The following is a 6631-nucleotide window of genomic DNA, read 5'->3' on the forward strand; positions in this document are numbered from 1 at the left end:
TCTCTGGGGGTTGAGTATTTGGTTCAGGACACAAACATTTGTGCTCCTTAGCCGTTGCCCTCAACCTCGGGGCTCAGGCCGCCGAGGAACATCTTCTGTGAAATGTTCTATCATTTTTGCACTGTCCAATATGGCAGCCACGGCCACATGGCCTGTTGACCCTTGCGATGTGCCTCCTGGGAAACTGAACTTTTACCTTTACTACATTTTAACGAATTGAAATTTAAATACCCACAGGCGCCTAGCAGCTGCCACACGGTGTAGCGCCGTTCTAGAACATCTTTACGATTTCCAGGGTTCGTATGCGTACGGACACTGTGTGAGAAGCCCTAATGTCACAGCCACACGTTGTAACCATACGCTGTGTTCTGCGCTTTCCGTTTGAAGCAAAGGTGTCCTATGAGATCTATATACTCTTGGAGCTCGAACATTCCATGCTTGAGGTTTGAAAGGTTCTAGGTTCGCTCTGTTGGAGACGCAGTGACACGCGCGTGAAGTCTGTCCAATGCCTGTTACCCCGTCAAACCCGTAGGTGAAGGGACGTGTGTGTTGGGTCACGGAACCCGGTGGAAACTCCTTCTCCTCAACACTTTTAAAGTGTGGGTGTGGTTTCAGGTGACAAATAGGCCTTACGTAAAAAAAAAAAAAAGAAAGCAAATTAGCATACAAAAAGTAAGCACAGAAGCTGTCCTTTTCAGGTTGTTTACCTCTTGCAAGAGCGAATTTTATTTTGTTTTTATTTTTACTCAATGTTTATTTATTTTTGAGGGAGAAAGAGGCTGAGCATGAGCAGGGGAAGGGCAGGGAGAGAGGGAGCCGCAGAAGCCGAAGCAGACTCCAGGCTCTGAGAGCTGTCAGCACAGAGCCCGACGCGAGCCTCGAACTCACGAACTGGGAGAGCACGACCTGAGCTGAAGTCGGACACCCAACCGACCCAGGGTCCCGCAAGAGCAAATTTGATAAGGAAGAGCAGAAGGACGTTTCTCCAGCAGGCTGTGGCCTGGGTGGGGGGGGAGTGAGTATATTGACTCACGTTTCCTGCACAGGCAGTATCTTTAATTACAAAGGGTCGGATAAAACAACATAGAAGCATTTAGATGGCTTATTGTCAATCAAATGGAAAAAGGCAAGTGGGAGAAAGAGTTTGTTTTCAGCTTACTAACAATTTTTCATTAAGTACATACTTGATGTCCCCAGGACTCTGAACCTATGTGCAGAATATCACTTGTCAGTAGTTTGTATTAGACTTTAGCGAAAATTTTGTACCGCATTGATTTACCCATTAAGATGAACACGAGACGTACTGGGTCCGTAGATATGCGCTCAATCTGTCGACATCTGAACTGCTCTCCTGACGTCTGCGGCATCCGGGAGGCAACACAGTCCGTTTCAACATCTACCTCATTTCTTGGATGGCTAGTTCTTTTTTCAAACATTTTTACCATCCAAATGATTGCCCCTGAACTTTGTTTCGGATCCCGAAAAACAATAGAGAAGGTCCGCTTATTGATTACAAAATACCAGGCCGATTCGAGGGCTTCGGATTACCAGACCACCAAAACAAAGCTGGCCCACGTTTCAGTTGGTAGTCACAGACAATACAGCAATTTAAGGCAGCAGAAATCCTGACCGGATTCGAAAGATGGATGGTATTTCTGCCATACGAGGTTACTCACCTCTTTTCCCCAGCAACTGGTTAATGTTGATATTAGGCAGGTGCCCACTTTCTCCCTGGAAAGCGTATGAAACTTTGTGCATATGGATTCCTCTGAAGGACGTCTAGCTAAAAGCACATCGTGTCATTCTTACGTACACCTCACAACCCTTCGTACGTATATACCTGGGTACAATTTTTGCAACTGTGCAATTGTACAATTTTTGCAGGCACAAAAGTCACACTACCTGGCTGCTATGTTTAATACCCCCCAGGCCCTTGGAAACAAGATGAGACTTTGCAAGCTCCCACGTGGTAAGCATGTGGCTTTAGTGCCCGGAGATCAGAAGAAAAAGAAAAGGTTTGGAGGAATAGTAAGGAAAGGTCCAGGAGAGCTCCCCACCTCTCCCAGTCACCGCTCACATGTGACGACAGCCCACATCACTGGAACAAGCCAACTTCAACACAGCCCTTCGCTGGTCTTCGCTGGCGTGGTCAGATTTTTTTTTTTTCCCCTTTTTCTCCAGCCAGAGAAGCCAGCCTTTCGTACTGAGTCGTGTCAGAAATCGGGCAAACCGTGTGTGCAGAAGACGAGTGGGAACGGCACGCCTTATGTCAAGGAGCAATTGAGGTTTAAAAAGTGTGCTAGAATTTCAGGAGCTTGATTGTTTAGACTCAGGTGAGGACACGAGTGCTTTGGGCCAAAAAAAAAAAAAAAAAAAAAGAAAGAAAAAGAAAAGAAAAGAAAAAAGAAAAGAAAAGAAGAAAAGAAAAGAAAAGAAAAGAAAAGAAAAGAAAAGAAAGGAAAAGAAAAAAGAAAAGAAACATTAATCATGTTGTACCTAAGCCAACCCGCGGATCGGGAATTCAATTATGGAGCTGAGATATTAAGGCGCTGTGGAAATGCGGCCGCGGAGTGAACATGAAAGGGAACATTCCAGATTCCCTGCCCCTCTCACACCCAATCTGATGGAGTCACCCGATGGGTCTGCGCAGGGGTAAACAGAAGCGGCTGCTCAGCCGCCTATCCAGTCTGCTGCAGGCTTTTCAATGGACTTCTATTAAAAAGCCAGCTGAAGGATCTCCTGGGATCAGCGTCCGCCCCATCGGCTCAGCCACCCTGCAGTAACCACCCCCCGCCCCACGGGAAATGCAAAGCACCACGTGATCGCCCAGGTCCACCCGGGCTCTGGTTTCAAGGTCTTTCCTGAAAGTTGGCCACGGAGATAACCTGGTTTCCATGCTATTTATTGCCTAGGAAGGAGGAAGGGTTGGGCCCAACCCCTCTGGGATGTGAGTCTGTGGTTCCAGGGAGTCTGGGGAACCCAATCTCTTGCTTTCAGGACTGAGCTGCGCCACAGAGAGAATCCGGCCAGAGTTCTCTCTTCGAACCAAAATGGGAACTGAGTGACAATAGCTCTTTCTTAGTGGTGACACATTAAAAAAGAAGAAGAAGAAGAAGAAGAAGAAGAAGAAGAAGAAGAAAACTCCCTAGTATGTTAGGACATATTCCACCTGTGGCTCTTGCAAATTGTAATTGTTCTACGTTAAGAACGAGTTCCTTTTAATATTCCTTTTATTAACTGAAACATCATTTCAGCCAGGACCTCCATTCACCGGTGGCAAATCTGCGTAACTTCCGAAGCCCAGGATCACTTCTGCCATCAAAACTGAGGAGACGGCAGGTTGGGGACGATGATATGGGCAGCTCCAACTCCACCCCTCCTCCCCAGCATTTTAGCAAAGATGAAATTCAAATGATGTTTTTAGTAAAAATGATCGCCTTCTTTTAAAAGATGGCATTAAAGACAACAGCATAATGGTAATTCTCATCAACAGCACAAAAGTTTGGTCTCTTTCGAACCAGATTAGGGAACGGCTGCCTTCGATGTACTCTGAGGCTTTCACTTTGGGTGCGTTCTGGGCACAGCATTACTTGCGGCTTCATCGAAATAATGCAGTGACAAACCTCAGTAGGCAAGACTTATTTAAAGTTGGTGACAAAATTTATTTCCTCGGCTTTTAAAAATATGGGGCGCCTGGGTGGCTCAGTCGGTTAAGCGTCCGACTTTGGCTCGGGCCGTGATCTCCCAGTTCGTGAGTTCGAGCCCCGTGTCGGGCTCTGTGCTGACAGCTGGGAGCCTGCTTCCGGTTCTGTGTCTCCCTCACTCTGCCCCTCCCCCGTTCACAGTCTGTCTCTCTCCTCTCTCTCTCTTTCAAAAATAAATAAACATTAAATAAAAATTTTTAGGGGCGCCTGGGTGGCTCAGTCGGTTGAGCGTCCGACTTTGGCTCAGGTCATGACCTCACGGTCCGTGAGTTCGAGCCCCGCGTCGGGCTCTGTGCTGACAGCTCGGAGCCTGGAGCCTGCTTCGGGATCTGTGTCTCCCTCTCTCTGCCCCTAACCCACTCGCATTCTGTCTCTGTCTCTCTCAAAAATAAACATTAAAAAAATAATAAGACATAAAATAAAATAAAATTTTTAATAAAAACAAATAAATAAGTAAATAAATAATTTCGAGCGAGTCAAGTGCTGATACCCGATGACGTAATGTGTCCTCACGCACAGAGAATGCTTCCTGCTCATTCAAAAGAGCTAAAAATTTGGGCCCCGTTCCTGGCACTTTAAATAAAGTTCCCTGTTCCGGGATTATTTATCATGGTGACTGCTTGCCATCAGTCATGAAAACTTAACAAAGACCTATTGGGTTTATCTATAGGCAGCTAAGCAAACATATCTTGCTTTTCCGTTATCTTCTTGTTAACAAAGCCCTATCAGGATGTTCTAAACATCAGCATTTACTGCACTGGGGCCCTTTATCTAGGATGATATATAGAGAGCCCATCAATTAGCGTGAGGGTTTGTAGATACCTGCCATATGTTGCTGAGCCCCAGCTGCAGGGCACTTTCCCTGCCCACCTTCTGGCCTTCGGCTCGTCTCCCCGATCAACCCGTCCGAGCGCCCCTGGTCCAGGCCAAGCTGGGCCAGCACAGCACGGCCAGCGACCGGGGCGGCTGTGCTCGGGACACGAACACAACCCAGTAGGACGAAGGTCCCGCGCAGCAAAATGGGGAACAACAACAGCAACAACAACGCAGAGAAACACGAGCCCCGCGGCGTGTTGGTTTTGCCCAAGCTTCCGGAAAGACGAACCCAAGAGCACAGGGTTGTTATCGCCCACTTACCTGATAGGGTTGGAAATGTGGAGGCAAAGTTTGCTTTCCGGGGGGGGGGGGGGGGGGGGGGGGGTGTCTGAGAGAAGCTACCGACCGGACCAGAGCGGCGTCTAGAATCTATAGCTCTACTCCCGATCGCGCTGCTCCCTGGCCAGACGCTCAGCACCGGTTCCCCAGGGCCCACAAGATAAAGCCGCTTGGCCTGGCCTTCAAGGCCCTTCCCGGACGTGCGTTCCTGCCCCTGCCACTTCCGCCCTGCTCGGGGCAGACATTTCTCACGGTTCATTGGCCCCTCTGGGCCCCTTCCTCAACCCCGTGCCGCCGAACTTCCCTGTGCCTTTCTGGAACGCCCTCTGCCCCCGCTCTGCTCCTCGAGCTCCTAAGCATCCCCTGAGACCCAGATCAAGCGCTACCAATTTGGTCGGCCTGTGGGGACACTCCCGGGCGCTCCCTCCTCTGGGCTCACACACCAACATGTCCTGCCTTTACTGGAGGGTTTGGTGCCTCTATAGTTATCCATTTGCTTTTCTTTCTTTCTTTCTTTCTTTTGTTTTTTAAGTGCTATCTATTTTAGAGAGAGACAGACAGAATCCGAAGCAGGCTCCAGGCTCTAAGCGGTCAGCTTGAACCCGCGGACCGTGAGGTCGTGACCCGAGCCGAAGTCGGACGCTCAACCGCCTGAGATGCCCAGGCGCCCCGACTAGAGGCTGTTCTAAGTATTTGAGGAGCATCATCTAGTAACCTGTGTGCTTTATGACGGATGCGGTTACTAATACCATATAATAATATTGTGATGGGTTTTGGTGCAAGTGCCCAAGCTTTAGTAATCCGGATGGACTTTTTCCTAGGGCAGGACTTTGGCAGTTTGGTTTTCCCCAGGATGACACAGTTGGGTGGTGAGGGGTGACATTCGGTGCCTTAAGATGCAAGAGGGGACCCTGGAGGAAGACTCCCGTGGCCACTGCTGGATTTTCACCCCCACTGACTGTCCCCCGACATCCCAGACATCTGTGGCCTTTCCCCTCGCGCCCCGCAGATGCCTGGCTCCAACACTCACGCAGACCCAGATCTGAGACCACACCCTCCCATCCAACCCCGGCCCCGCGGGGAAGGGGACCGTGACGTGGCCTCTTTCGGCCTCCTCCTGCCCTCCACCCTCTCCGGGCAGCTGGAATCTTCTTTTAAAAAGCCGGGCCAGACACTGACACCCATCCATACTCGGGATCTCTGCTGGGGCCACCGCAGCCCGCCCTACACCCCACGTCCCCTCCCAGCCCCGTCAGGGCGTTCTAGATCCTGTTGGGAAGGCGAGCTGGCCCGAGGGTTCATTTCTCTGGATTACGTTGCTGGAGGAGGTCTGTAGGTGTGGGAAAGGTCTCCTCCCTTTCTGCCCGGCATCTCGCCTGCACTAGGGGCCCCACGGCCCCGCGGGTGGGGGTGCCGTGAAGGGGCTGTGGGGACCCACGTGGGATCTTTGACCTGGAGACAGGCGCGTTCCTCACTGGGCAGGCGATGTCCCCTTTGCGGTCGAGAGCAGAGTGCCGCCGCACTCTAGGAATAGGACAGGAGTGGGGGAGACTCTGGCCCTCCTCACCGCCTGCTCTTGGAGACAGACCTTCGGGCCATCACAGGCTTGGGGACAGAGGTTGACCCTCGGAGCCCCATGGGGCACCTTCCTTCTGCTGATCTAGGAGCCCGGCCCCTAACCTTCTACCCTGCCACGCGTCTGTCCCTGTGCAGCTCAGGGTCCCCACCGGTGTCCGCTGAGCTGCTGACCCGCCGGGTGCCCCCGACAGGTA

This window comes from Panthera tigris, chromosome B4 (assembly GCF_018350195.1).
Source record: "Panthera tigris isolate Pti1 chromosome B4, P.tigris_Pti1_mat1.1, whole genome shotgun sequence".
In the NCBI taxonomy this organism is placed as follows: Eukaryota; Metazoa; Chordata; class Mammalia; order Carnivora; family Felidae; genus Panthera; species Panthera tigris.